This window comes from Rhamphochromis sp. 'chilingali', assembly GCF_963969265.1.
Source record: "Rhamphochromis sp. 'chilingali' genome assembly, chromosome: 15".
In the NCBI taxonomy this organism is placed as follows: Eukaryota; Metazoa; Chordata; class Actinopteri; order Cichliformes; family Cichlidae; genus Rhamphochromis; species Rhamphochromis sp. 'chilingali'.
Genome location: NC_137942.1, coordinates 32954870 through 32969109, shown reverse-complemented (window position 1 = coordinate 32969109; position 14240 = coordinate 32954870). Strand labels below are relative to the sequence as shown.

The window sequence follows — 14240 nt, the reverse complement described above, 5'->3', positions numbered from 1 at the left end:
AGCTCTACTATATGGTGAATTTTGACCTTTTGCTGATAACTAAAAATGGTCTTCACTGTGCTTTTCTACAGATAATTGAATATACGCAGAGTAGTCGAGGAGCCTTCCTTCAAATGCTTAGCACGTTAATTACAGCAGAGCACTCTGTAAACAGCAGTAGTCAGTTCCTACAAGGCTGCAACAGGAAGAAAAACTGTGTGCTGTGTGACACAGACCGCACCATAACGAAAGGAGGGGGGACGTTACCCTGGACATGCCAGATATCTGTCTAAAGATCATTTCCATTCACAAAGGGAAAAAAATCAGCTGTTAAATAAATATTATTATAAATAATAACGCAATTGTTTGTTCTGTGTTATCATACCTGTTCTGTGTGCAACACTGTAATCAACCCAATCCTGTTTGGTCACTAAGAATGTTTTTATTACTGTTCCTAGCAATTTGAGCTCCTGGCCGCAACTCTCATTGCCAAAGGGACTGCAGCTAATCAGTTGATATGCGTTTGACAAACTCCATCGCACCCAGTTTCACCACCAATGCCACCAATTTGGCTGATGACCAAGTTTCGGCAACAAGAGCAAAGTACTTTTCCCTGCTCGTATTTAATGTATCACTGAGTGATTGTTAATCATTGTCTTGACATGAGGACTCAAAGCGGCCAGCAAATTCCTCCAGGGAGACCACCGAAACAACAAGAATGGAAAGGACGTGGGGAAACTCGCGGCACAAACGGGGCTGAGGTGCCAGGATTTTACTGCTTTAACCGCTTGGATATGACCCCAAACTGATTGTTCGAACACGGGAAACATGCAGCAGAAGCATGAATGCTGGTGACCAAGTTCACCACGTATGTGCGTCACGTGGGAAGCGATAATCATGCTGGTAGTTATGATACCCACTATGATACCCACCGATATCCTTTCTACGTGTTTTCTATCATTGACGGTGAACGGCAACGGGATTTACCCCTTCCCCTCCTGACCGCGGTAAAGTGAGCCGTCATTTGTGAGCCGCGGTCAAGCCAGCCGCCTCCTATCCGCCGCATAAATTTCCTTGCGCTTTTACACCAGTCTTTACGGTAGCGCCTTTTCGCTTTATGTGCCGATTGAAAGCCTATACCCGCGCACACGTGCACGCGCGCGAACAGTCGCGCGCGCATGCGCGCGCACAAATAACAATGTAACGGCCCGATACAGTCAATACAATTATGGAAATGTCAGAAATTCATTAAAAATCATCCTGAGTAGTTGATGTACAACTTTCAACACATCCCCCCTCTGGGACACCTACTGTACCTGTGTGCCAATTTTCATCCAGATTTACTGTAGAATTCCTCAGAAATTAAAGGAAACTTATATTCAATTCAATACAGTCAATACAATAGAATTATGTCAATTTTCAGAAATTCATTAAAAATCATCCTGAGTAGTTGATGTACAACTTTCAACACATCCCCCCTCTGGGACACCTACTGTACCTGTGTGCCAATTTTCATCCAGATTTACTGTAGAATTCCTCAGAAATTAAAGGAAACTTATATTCAATTCAATACAGTCAATACAATAGAATTATGTCAATTTTCAGAAATTCATTAAAAATCATCCTGAGTAGTTGATGTACAACTTTCAACACATCCCCCCTCTGGGACACCTACTGTACCTGTGTGCCAGGTTTCAGCCAGATTTACTGTAGAATTCCTCAGAAATTAAAGGGTACTTGTATCCAATGCAGTCAGCCAATACAATTTAATTATGTCAATTTTCAGAAATTCATTAAAAATCATCCTGAGTAGTTGATGTCCAACTTTCAACACATCTCCCCTCTGGGACACCTACTGTACCTGTGTGCCAAGTTTCATCCAAATTTACTGTAGAATTCCTCAGAAATTAAAGGAAACTTATATTCAATTCAATACAGTCAATACAATAGAATTATGTCAATTTTCAGAAATTCATTAAAAATCATCCTGAGTAGTTGATGTACAACTTTCAACACATCCCCCCTCTGGGACACCTACTGTACCTGTGTGCCAAGTTTCATCCAGATTTACTGTAGAATTCCTCAGAAATTAAAGGGTACTTGTATCCAATGCAGTCAGCCAATACAATTTAATTATGGAAATTTTCAAAAATTCATGAAAAATCATCCTGAGTAGTTGATGTCCAACTTTCAACACATCCCTCCTCCGGGAAACCTGCTGTACGTCTGGGCCAAGTTTCAGCCAGATTTACTGTAATATTCTTCAGAAATTGCAGGGAACTTATGTTCAGTGCAAGAAAGGCTGAAAGACGACCACCACTGAACAAGACACACAAGCTGAAACGTCAAGACTGGGCCAAGAAATATCTCAAGACTGATTTTTCTAAGGTTTTATGGACTGATGAAATGAGAGTGAGTCTTGATGGGCCAGATGGATGGGCCCGTGGCTGGATTGGTAAAGGGCAGATAGCTCCAGTCTGACTCAGACGCCAGCAAGGTGGAGGTGGAGTACTGGTTTGGGCTGGTATCATTAAAGATGAGCTTGTGGGGCCTTTTCGGGTTGAGGATGGAGTCAAGCTCAACTCCCAGTCCTACTGCCAGTTTCTGGAAGACACCTTCTTCAAGCAGTGGTACAGGAAGAAGTCTGCATCCTTCAAGAAGAACATGATTTTCATGCAGGACAATGCTCCATCACACGCGTCCAAGTACTCCACAGCGTGGCTGGCAAGAAAGGGTATAAAAGAAGAAAAACTAATGACATGGCCTCCTTGTTCACCTGATCTGAACCCCATTGAGAACCTGTGGTCCATCATCAAATGTGAGATTTACAAGGAGGGAAAACAGTACACCTCTCTGAACAGTGTCTGGGAGGCTGTGGTTGCTGCTGCACGCAATGTTGATGGTGAACAGATCAAAACACTGACAGAATCCATGGATGGCAGGCTTTTGAGTGTCCTTGCAAAGAAAGGTGGCTATATTGGTCGCTGATTTGTTGTTGTTTTGTTTTTGAATGTCGGCGAGGATTCCGCACGGCACTCCCCTCCATTCACCTCGCGAATCTCCGCTCTCTTCCAAACAAAGTCGACGAATTACTGCTCTTAAACCGGACTAACAAGGACTTTGCACGCTCTGCTGCCCTGTGCTTCACTGAAACCTGGCTCAGTGAGCGAGTCCCAGAGGCTGTCTTAAATCTGCCGGGCTTCCAACTTCACCGGGCGGACCGCGAAACAGAGCTCTCAGGGAAAACAAAGGGTGGTGGAGTCTGCTTCTACATTAATGAAGGTTGGTGTACTGATGTCACAGTGTTACAGAAACACTGCAGCCCACACTTGGAAAGTTTTCTCATCAACTGTAAACCTTTTTATTCACCGCGGGAGTTTTCTTCCTTCATGCTGGTCGGAGTTTACATCCCTCCACAGGCCAACGCGAACAACGCACTGTGCGAGCTGGCTGACCAGATTACTACCCTGGAGAGGAAATTCCCGGATTCCTTTACAATTATTCTTGGGGATTTTAACAGAGCAAACCTAAACTACGAACTCCCTAAATACAGACAGCATATAGACTGCCCCACCAGGGACAACATCATACTGGATCACTGCTACACCACTCTAAAAGATGCCTATCGCTCTGTGCCCCGGGCAGCTTTGGGACATTCTGATCACTGCATGGTCCATCTTATTCCAGTTTATAGGCAAAAACTCAAACGTGCCAAGCCTGTAGTCAAAACTGTGAAGAAGTGGACTAACGCAGCAAAGCAGGAACTGCAGGACTGTTTTGACTCCACTGATTGGACTGTTTTTGAAGCTGCATCTGAGAACCTAGATGAGCTCACGGACACTGTGACATCATACATCAGTTTCTGTGAAGACGTGTGTGTGCCAACAAAGACCTTTTGCACATACAACAACAATAAACCATGGTTCACTCCTAAACTCCAACATCTTCGCAAGGCCAAGGAGGACGCTTACAGAAGTGGTGACAGGGTCCTGTACAAGCAAGCCAGGAACACACTGACCAAGGAGATCAAAGCAGCTAAAAGGATCTACTCCCAGAAGCTGGAAGAACGGCTCTCAGCCAACGACCCTGCGTCAGTGTGGAGGGGCCTGCAGGAAATCACCAGCTACAGACGCCCCCCACCCACTATTGAAGCAAACAAAGACCTGGCCAACGAGTTAAACACTTTCTATTGCAGGTTTGAGACGGACAGACTCCCATGCCCCACCCTCCCCTCCCCAGGGACATTGCTTCAGACATTGACCCCCAACACACCTTCCACCTCTCCCCCCTTCACCCTGCCCCTCCCCAATCAAGACTCAACGACCACCCCCACCCTCCCCAATCCAGACTCAACGACCACCACCACCCTCTCCAACCCAGACTCAACGACCTCCACCACACCTCTCACCCCCCTTTCCTCCTCCCTGAAACTAAGAATACACACTCAGGATGTGAGCCGACTATTCCAGAAACAGAAGCCCAGGAAAGCCCCCGGACCAGATGGCGTCTCACCCTCCTGCCTCAAAACCTGTGCTGAACAGCTGGCTCCCATCTTTACTCGCATCTTCAACAGATCCCTGGAGCTGTGTGAAGCTCCCTCCTGCTTCAAACGCTCCACCATCATCCCTGTTCCCAAGAAACCCACCATCACAGGACTGGATGACTACAGACCTGTCGCCTTGACGTCTGTGGTCATGAAATCCTTCGAACGACTGGTGTTAGCCCATCTGAAAGACATTACAGGCCACCAGCTGGACCCTCTGCAGTTTGCCTACCGGGCAAACAGGTCAGTGGATGATGCAGTGAACACGGGGCTGCATTACATCCTGCAACACCTTGACTGCCCGGGAACTTATGCCAGGGTCCTGTTTGTGGACTTTAGTTCGGCTTTTAACACCATTGTGCCTGAACTTCTTTCCTCCAAACTCTCCCAGCTCAGCGTGTCACCAGCTACCTGTCAGTGGATCACCAGCTTCCTGACAGACAGAAAGCAACAAGTGAGGCTGGGGGAGATCACCTCTGAAACCCGGTCCCTCAGTATTGGTGCCCTCAAGGATGTGTCCTCTCACCACTACTGTTCTCCCTCTACACTAACGACTGCACCTCCAATAACTCTGCTGTCAAACTCCTAAAGTTTGCAGATGACACCACTGTCATTGGCCTCATTCAAGATGGTGATGAGTCTGCATACCGGCAGGAAGTTGAGCGGCTGGTACTCTGGTGCAGTCAGCACAATCTGGAGCTGAACACTCTTAAGACTGTAGAGATGACAGTGGACTTCAGGAGACATCCCTCAACTCTGCTCCCCCTCACCATATCAGACAGCCCTGTGTCGACTGTGAAGATCTTCAAGTTCCTGGGTACAACCATCTCCCAGGACCTGAAGTGGGAGACCAACATCAACTCCATCCTCAAAAAGACCCAGCAGAGGATGGTAAATGGTAAATGGCCTGTATTTATATAGCGCCTTACTAGTCCCTAAGGACCCCAAAGCGCTTTACATATCCAGTCATCCACCCATTCACACACACATTCACACACTGGTGATGGCAAGCTACATTGTAGCCACAGCCACCCTGGGGCGCACTGACAGAGGCGAGGCTGCCGGACACTGGCGCCACCGGGCCCTCTGACCACCACCAGTAGGCAACGGGTGAAGTGTCTTGCCCAAGGACACAACGACCGAGACTGTCCAAGCCAGGGCTCGAACCGGCAACCTTCCGATTACAAGACGAACTCCCAACTCTTGAGCCACGATCGCCCCATAAAGAAGACCCAAAAGACCCAGCAGAGGATGTACTTCCTGAGACAACTGGGGAAGTACAGTCTTCCACAGGAGCTGCTGATCCAGTTCTACACTGCGGTCATTGAGTCTGTCCTGTGCTCCTCCATCACAGTCTGGTATGGAGCAGCCACTAAACAGGACAGGAGCAGACTGCAGCGGACTGTACGGGCAGCAGAAAGGATCATCAGCGCCCCCCCTGCCCTCCATCCAGGATCTGTACCTCTCAAGAACCAGGAAACGGGCAGGGAAAATCATCGCAGACCCCTCACACCCTGCACACAGACTTTTTGATCTGCTGCCCTCTGGCAGACGGTACAGAAGCCTGCAGACCAGGACCACCCGACACAGGAACAGTTTCTTTCCCCTCGCCATCTCCCTTCTTAACAGTTGACCTGTCACACTGCTCCCACTGCCAGACTGCAACTGCACCTTATGTACATTTTGTAGTATTCATTCCACCTCATTCATTTCTGTATTTTATGTATATAAGGTTAGATTCGTTATTTATAGTTGGTTTACATAGCTTTGTGTATGTATGTGTAATGTGTATATATAGACACTTGTGTGTGTGTGTGTGTGTGTGTGTGTGTGTGTGTGTGTGTGTGTGTGTGTGTGTGTGTGTGTGTGTGTGTGTGTGTGTGTGTGTGTGTGAGATTTACATTGCTGTGCTTGAGAGCCACCATCTACCGGAACCAAATTCCCTGTATGTGTCTGCACATATACAGTGGGGCAAAAAAGTATTTAGTCAGCCACCGATTGTGCAAGTTCCCCCACCTAAAATGATGACAGAGGTCAGTAATTTGCACCAGAGGTACACTTCAACTGTGAGAGACAGAATGTGAAAAAAAAATCCATGAATTCACATGGTAGGATTTGTAAAGAATTTATTTGTAAATCAGGGTGGAAAATAAGTATTTGGTCACCTCAAACAAGGAAAATCTCTGGCTCCCACAGACCTGTAACGTCCTCTGTAAGAAGCTTTTCTGTCCCCCACTCGTTACCTGTATGAATGGCACCTGTTTGAACTCATCATCTGTATAAAAGACACCTGTCCACAGCCTCAAACAGTCAGACTCCAAACTCCGCCATGGCCAAGACCAAAGAGCTTTCGAAGGACACCAGGAAAAGTATTGTAGACCTGCACCAGACTGGGAAGAGTGAATCTACAATAGGCAAGCAGCTTGGTGTGAAAAAATCAACTGTGGGAGCAATCATCAGAAAATGGAAGACATACAAGACCACTGATAATCTCCCTCGATCTGGGGCTCCACGCAAGATCTCATCCCGTGGGGTCAAAATGATCATGAGAACGGTGAGCAAAGATCCCAGAACCACACGGGGGGACCTGGTGAATGACCTGCAGAGAGCTGGGACCAAAGTAACAAAGGTCACCATCAGTAACACACTACAACGGCAGGGAATCAAATCCCGCAGTGCCAGACGTGTTCCGCTGCTGAAGCCAGTGCATGTCCAGGCCCGTCTGAAGTTTGCCAGAGAGCACATGGATGATACAGCAGAGGATTGGGAGAATGTCATGTGGTCAGATGAAACCAAAGTAGAACTTTTTGGTATAAACTCAACTCGTCGTGTTTGGAGGAAGAAGAATACTGAGTTGCATCCCAAGAACACCATACCTACTGTGAAGCATGGGGGTGGAAACATCATGCTATGGGGCTGTTTTTCTGCCAAGGGGACAGGACGACTGATCCGTGTTAAGGACAGAATGAATGGGGCCATGTATCGTGAGATTTTGAGCCAAAACCTCCTTCCATCAGTGAGAACTTTGAAGATGAAACGAGGCTGGGTCTTCCAACATGACAATGATCCAAAACACACCGCCCGGGCAACAAAGGAGTGGCTCCGTAAGAAGCATTTGAAAGTCCTGGAGTGGCCTAGCCAGTCTCCAGACCTCAACCCCATAGAAAATCTGTGGCGGGAGTTGAAAGTCCGTGTTGCTCGGCGACAGCCCCAAAACATCACTGCTCTCGAGAAGATCTGCATGGAGGAATGGGCCAAAATACCAGCTACTGTGTGTGCAAACCTGGTAAAGACCTATAGTAAACGTTTGACCTCTGTTATTGCCAACAAAGGTTATGTTACAAAGTATTGAGTTGTATTTTTGTTATTGACCAAATACTTATTTTCCACCCTGATTTACAAATAAATTCTTTACAAATCCTACCATGTGGATTCATGGATTTTTTTTTCACATTCTGTCTCTCACAGTTGAAGTGTACCTCTGGTGCAAATTACTGACCTCTGTCATCATTTTAGGTGGGGGAACTTGCACAATCGGTGGCTGACTAAATACTTTTTTGCCCCACTGTACTTGGCCAATAAACACGATTCTGATTCTGATTCTGAGATGTATATTTGTGAATGTGGAGATGTTATATTGGTTTCACTGGTAAAAATAAATAATTGAAATGGGTATATATTTGTTTTTTGTGAAGTTGCCTAATAATTATGCACAGTAATAGTCACCTGCACACACAGATATCCCCCTAAAATAACTAAAAAAAAAAAAACTAAAAAAAAAACTACTTCCAAAAACATTCAGCTTTGATATTAATGAGTCTTTTGGGTTCATTGAGAACATGGTTGTTGTTCAATAATAAAATTATTCCTCAAAAATACAACTTGCCTAATAATTCTGCACTCCCTGTAGGTCTGTTGACAGAGCTCTGTACAGGTCTGCTCGAGCTGACCTGAAAAGGGGTCCCACCTGTCCAGCAACAACACATGGCATGGAATAATAGACATCATAAACCACAGAGGCAGAACTGTGAAAACAGAAAACCTGAGTTTGCAGCTAGCAGAGGACATAAACAGCTTCTTTGCCCGCTTTGAAACACCACAACAGCAGCATTCATCTGCCTCAGCCCTGCTCCCATCCTCATCCTCACCTGGTTCCTGCACCGCTCCATTCACTGTAACGGAGCACGATGTCAGATGAGTGTTCCTAGCAGTGAACCCCAGGAAGGCGTCCAGACGGAATACGTGGTAAAGTGCTAAGACCATGTGCCCACCAGCTCACCCTCATCTCCACCAGAATCTTCAACCTCTCACTGGATGAAGCAGCCATCCCATCCTGTCTAAAATCAGCCACAATCATCCTAGTACCAAAGAAGTCTCCCATCACCAGCCTGAACTATTATTGCCCTGTGGCCCTCACACCGGTAATCATGAAACTAGTCCTTCAGCACACCAAGGATTACCTCCCCCCAGAATTCGACCCCCACCAGTTTGCATACCGTGCAAACAGATTCACAGAAGATGCCATCACCCTCCACTCGGTGCTGAGTCACCTAGAACAGCGGCAGAGCTACGCCAGAATGCTCTTTGTGGACTACAGCTCACCCTTCCACCACTCGCCCATTGAGAGCCTACTAACTTACTGCATCACAGTATGGTACAGCAGCTGCACTAAGGCGGATAGAGCCACCCTCCCAGCATGTTTGCAATGAGTAGGAGATGCTCTGTATCTCACTGTACAACTGTATAGTGACAAAGGTATTGGGTTCTTTTCTAAAAATTGCTATAAACAGAGGAACCCAAACTGATGAAAAGTGGCGAATATTTTTTTTCAAATGACTATTTTTAGTGGATTTTTGATATAGAAGCAGAATGACAGAATGTTAAAAGAAGTTACTTTTAGTCGCTCTAAGCTGGGCATTGCGTTCTCTGGCTGTTCAAAGCCATGGAACTTTAGACTTTCCAAGCAAATAATGATGGCCATACTGATGTTCTTTTCAGTACATTTTACTTTATGTTCATTTTCATTTTTATGATGTTTCTATTTTTACATAATTCCTCCCACATAGCAAAATTGGTATGGCCTGGATCTGTCCCACACAATGTGCTTACACATGGCCTGCGTACCGCAAAGAATGACGGCCCTATGGTGGCCCAGATCTGGTTTACCAGAGGTGGCCCACACATGAGCCAGCACAAGGCCAGTTGCAGACACACTGCTGGCCCTGTGCTGGCCCAGAACAGTTTCAGCTCTGGCCCCAGATGTCAGCCTAATGTGTACCTTAGCCATGTAAGCCATGTAATAACAACATGTGCTGGAACATAATAGTGCAAAAGTAACATGACGAAACTCTGTTCAGACAGTGAATGGACTGATTCTTATACAGCACTTTTTTACTCACCCATATTACTCAAAGTGCTCTATACAACATGTCACATTCACCCAATCAGGCCAAATGTGGCATGCCATCACATAAACAGTGCCATCTTACCATGCCAGAAGTCAGCCAGCAGTGCCGGCTTGACACCAGATCCAGGCAAGACCCGTCTGCTATGTGGGATGACTTGTTCTTTTGGCATTTTAGTTGTGGATTGTGTTTGGACTGTGTCTCTTGCCCTTTCAGTATTGTTTCCTTGTGCTTCTAAGTGTCCCTTTGTTTCTTTTTAGGTTATGTAGTATGGGTTAGAGATATTTTGTATGTTGTTTTCGTTTAATAAATCCGCCTTTTGGATTATTCCCTGATGTGCCTGAGTTCTGTTATTTAGTGTCACTTTGAAAGGACACACATCCAGCATTGACATATAATTGTTCTTTCAATTTTTGATAAAGATTACAGTGAATTGAGATGTAACTTGACCCAGAGGTACGGTAGGACGCCCAGAGTAAGAAAGTGTTGAAAGTTGGACCTCAACTATTATGGGTGATTTTTAATGAATTTTTGAAATTTCCATAATTGTAGTGTATTGGCTGTATTGAATTGAATAAATGTTTCCATTCATTTCTGAGGAATTCTACAGTAAATCTGGATGAAACTTGGCACACAGGTACAGTAGGTGTCCCAGAGGGGGGATGTGTTGAAAGTTGTACATCAACTACTCAGGATGATTTTTAATGAATTTTTGAAAATTGACATAATTCTATTGTATTGACTGTATTGAATTGAATATAAGTTTCCTTTAATTTCTGAGGAATTCTACAGTAAATCTGGATGAAAATTGGCACACAGGTACAGTAGGTGTCCCAGAGGAGGGATGTGTTGAAAGTTGTACATCAACTACTCAGGATCATTTTTAATGAATTTCTGAAAATTGACGCAATTGTAGTGCATTGGCTGTATTAGATTGAATAAATGTTTCCATTAATTTCTGAGGAATTCTACAGTAAATCTGGATGAAAATTGGCACACAGGTACAGTAGGTGTCCCAGAGGGGGGATGTGTTGAAAGTTGGACCTCAACTATTCAGGATGACTTTTAATGAATTTTTGAAATAAACATAATTGTAGTGTATTGACTGTATTGCACTGAATATGAGTTTACTGTGATTTCTGAGTAATATTACAGTAAATCTGGGTAAAAACTGGCCCAGAGGTAAAGTAGGTGTCCGAGAAGAGGATTGTGTTGAAAGCTTGGCATCAACTTTTAAGAATGATTTTTAATGAATTTTTGAATATGCAACCAGACTGTCACGATGGCTGTATTGGGCTGTTCCATTGTAATTTGTGTGCGCGCGTGCGTGTGACTGTTCACGCGCGTGCATGTGTGCGCGAGTCTAGGCTTTCAATCAGGATATAAAGCGAAAAGGCGCTACCGTAAAGACTGGTGTAAAAGCGCAAGGAAATTTATGCGGCGGATAGGAGGCGGCTGGCTTGACCGCGGCTCACAAATGACGGCTCACTTTACCGCAGTCCCTCCTGCTCCCCTGCTCCTCGCGCTCCCGTGTGTGTGTGTCATACATGAGAAACAGCTGACCTTGAACACAGGTATGGTCTGCTGACAGCGCACACATTGTATGTCTGAGTCTCCCCTTTGCGCAAATTCCACATTACTTTGGTCCGTCACGCTGAGCACAAGATAACTTGACAGCACCTCTGTACCACAGATCAAGCACATTTCTGTCTTCTGTCACCACAGTCCAACTAAGACATGCAAAAGCGATTTCTCAGAAAAGCTAAAGACGGCACATTTCAGCGACACACAGTGAACACACATTTAGAATGCAGAATGCTCTCTGCAGCCTACCTCGCCTTGGAGAGGTGCTGATCCATTCTGGCATCTTTACTTTCACTTTCAGCTTATGTAGTCTTAGATGTCGTCATCCTCCGGAGTTTCCACACTACTACCCGGGGGCTATTTAAATAGACTACCTAATTATGTGTGTATACATTTATTTTTACCAGTTAATGGGGATGAGCTTTTGGAAAGTTATGGAACTTCCAAATACTTACTTGGCTCCATCATCTCTATAAGATCACGACCCGAACACTACTAGACATTTTATACAAATCAACTCTTCCAAGTTTGTGTTTTTCCTTCTGACCAGATGCAGCTCTGGATGCAGCTCTTTTTAACGTATCTGTGTTTATCACTGTGTTCACGTGTCCTTGTCACTAAAACAGACTCTGAAGAATGATTTCGCCAAGTCAGAGCAGCTGTGGCAGTTTGTCTTGAAACAACTACTTCAACGTTTCAAACTTCTTTTTGAAATAAAATTACGACTTTAATCTCAAAGTTTCGACTTTATTCTAAAAAATTATCGATATTTTTTCTTAATGTGGCCCAAAGACTCCTTTAGTTATTCTTTATGTCACAGCAATGTGCACTCTTCCCTCCATGGAGGAGCTGAGCCTTATGTATGGAGGAACATTTGTGCCAGTAAGAAACAAACAATAAAATCAGAATAAATCTGTACTTTTTAGTATACTTGCTATCTTATTATATTTTCTATTTGATTCTGTGGAATGAATGATGAGGGAAAGACCTTAAGAATGTGTGTCTATGCTAATCCACTAGTTGAAACATACACTGCTCCAAATTTACTGTACAATGCCCATGTGATGATGACGAGAATAATAAAAGCTAAAAAGAAATATTTTTAAAAAGTGTCCCTGGTGTTTCCCTGTGATCGTTTGGTGATGTGTTTAAACTACCCCAGACTCCCATGAGACGTCCCTGCAGGATAATCAGTACTAGGATGGTTGGTTTCTTCCCATTGTTTGCCCCAGCCTCCTTTTGTGACCTCCTTGGTGAGTTTTTTGATGTCTTCTTGAAGTTATTTATGTAGGCTGGCCCACATCCATTTCCATTCACTCCAGATGCAGCTTATTTGGTCATTTGCTCAGCTGCAAGTGAGGGACGGAGGATTGGGTGAGAAGTTTGGTGTCAGGGCAGCTTGACCCACACACCTGGCCTCCATCCAGTGTCTCCCCCTTCTGAGGTTGTTTCCGAGGCCAGAGAGGAGAGCAGTGTGTGGTTCTGAGCTGGGAGTGCAGCCGGAAAACTGGACCGTAAAAAGCGCACAGATAAAGGACGTGCCTCGGTCCTTTATCTTCACAATTCTCTCTCTCTCACACACACACACACACACACACACACACACACACACACACACACACACACACACACACACACACACACCACCACCACCAGTCAAATGTTTGGACACACCTTCTCTTTTAATGCTTTTTCTTTATTTTTACTACTTTCTACATTGTAGATACTTACTGAAAACATCAAATATATATGGTATGTTTGATAAGTTTGGTTCCACCTGCCGTGTGTGTGTGTGACGCAGAAAAGGCAAACGGATGACAATGGCTTTTTTAGCCCACTTTATTTATCTTGAGGGAAATTCTTTTATCATGAGCATGCTCACAGCAGCAAGATGAAAAGAAGAAAAAAGAGTGCACAAGAATAGAATAAAATAGAATACAATAAAAATAATAATAATATACCTATCAATAACGTGGCATACGTTGTGCAAAATGAATACCAAAAAAACGCAATCAGGCGTGAATTGGCAAAACTGAACGGAGATTTCCAAAGATGTGGTTAATGAGCTCATTTCTGATTGATCAGTTTTTCAAAAACGCACTGAAACTTTGTTTTTGTTTTTTGATCTAGAGGGTTACCTACTTTTCCACATACGACCTGGTATGTTTGTACAGAACTTGTTTGATTTCACAAATGAAATAATAGTTTTAAAATCTGCCGTTTGTATTTACTTGGATGCCCTTGAATAATAAAATTTGCCTGATCTGAAATGTTTAAAAATCAATAAGAATACTTGTTCACAACAGTGAATTAGCTTCTGCCTTCAACTTCAGGTCTTTGTGTTGTGCTGGTAGAGATGGTCTTTCATCTCTAGTTACTGTTTAAATCTTTATCAAATGTCATGTGACTTCTGAGTAATAAACACCTGGTTCTAATTATAGCAATTCTGGGCTTCTTGTCCAGAGAACAGGTGGGAGCAAGCAGTTTGATCATTTATGATACATTCATGATATTAAGACATCACACACAGACACACACACCAGTGTGGACAGTAAATGTTTTATTTTACACAACACACCACATCCTTCTGCTGAAGGTCGTCAGAGTCCACATGCTAGATTTAAATTAATTTTAGAAAGAAAACAACATACCGAGAAAAAGCAAAAACAAACCTCCAGCAACACAAGAAACTGAGGAAACAACACGAGTAGAGACAGAACCATTTACCA

General features: G+C 44.3%; 1 protein-coding gene across 1 annotated transcript in view; it reads right to left on the bottom strand.

The window, feature by feature from the left end:
- Positions 1-11771, bottom strand: part of LOC308411874 (uncharacterized protein) — a 41358-nt gene extending 29587 nt beyond the window's left edge. The window contains exon 1 of the mRNA XM_080905913.1: positions 11761-11771. The gene's annotated coding sequence lies outside the window, so the exon portion shown is untranslated. The remainder of the gene's footprint in view (positions 1-11760) is intronic.
- Between the last annotated feature and the right edge of the window lie 2469 nt (positions 11772-14240).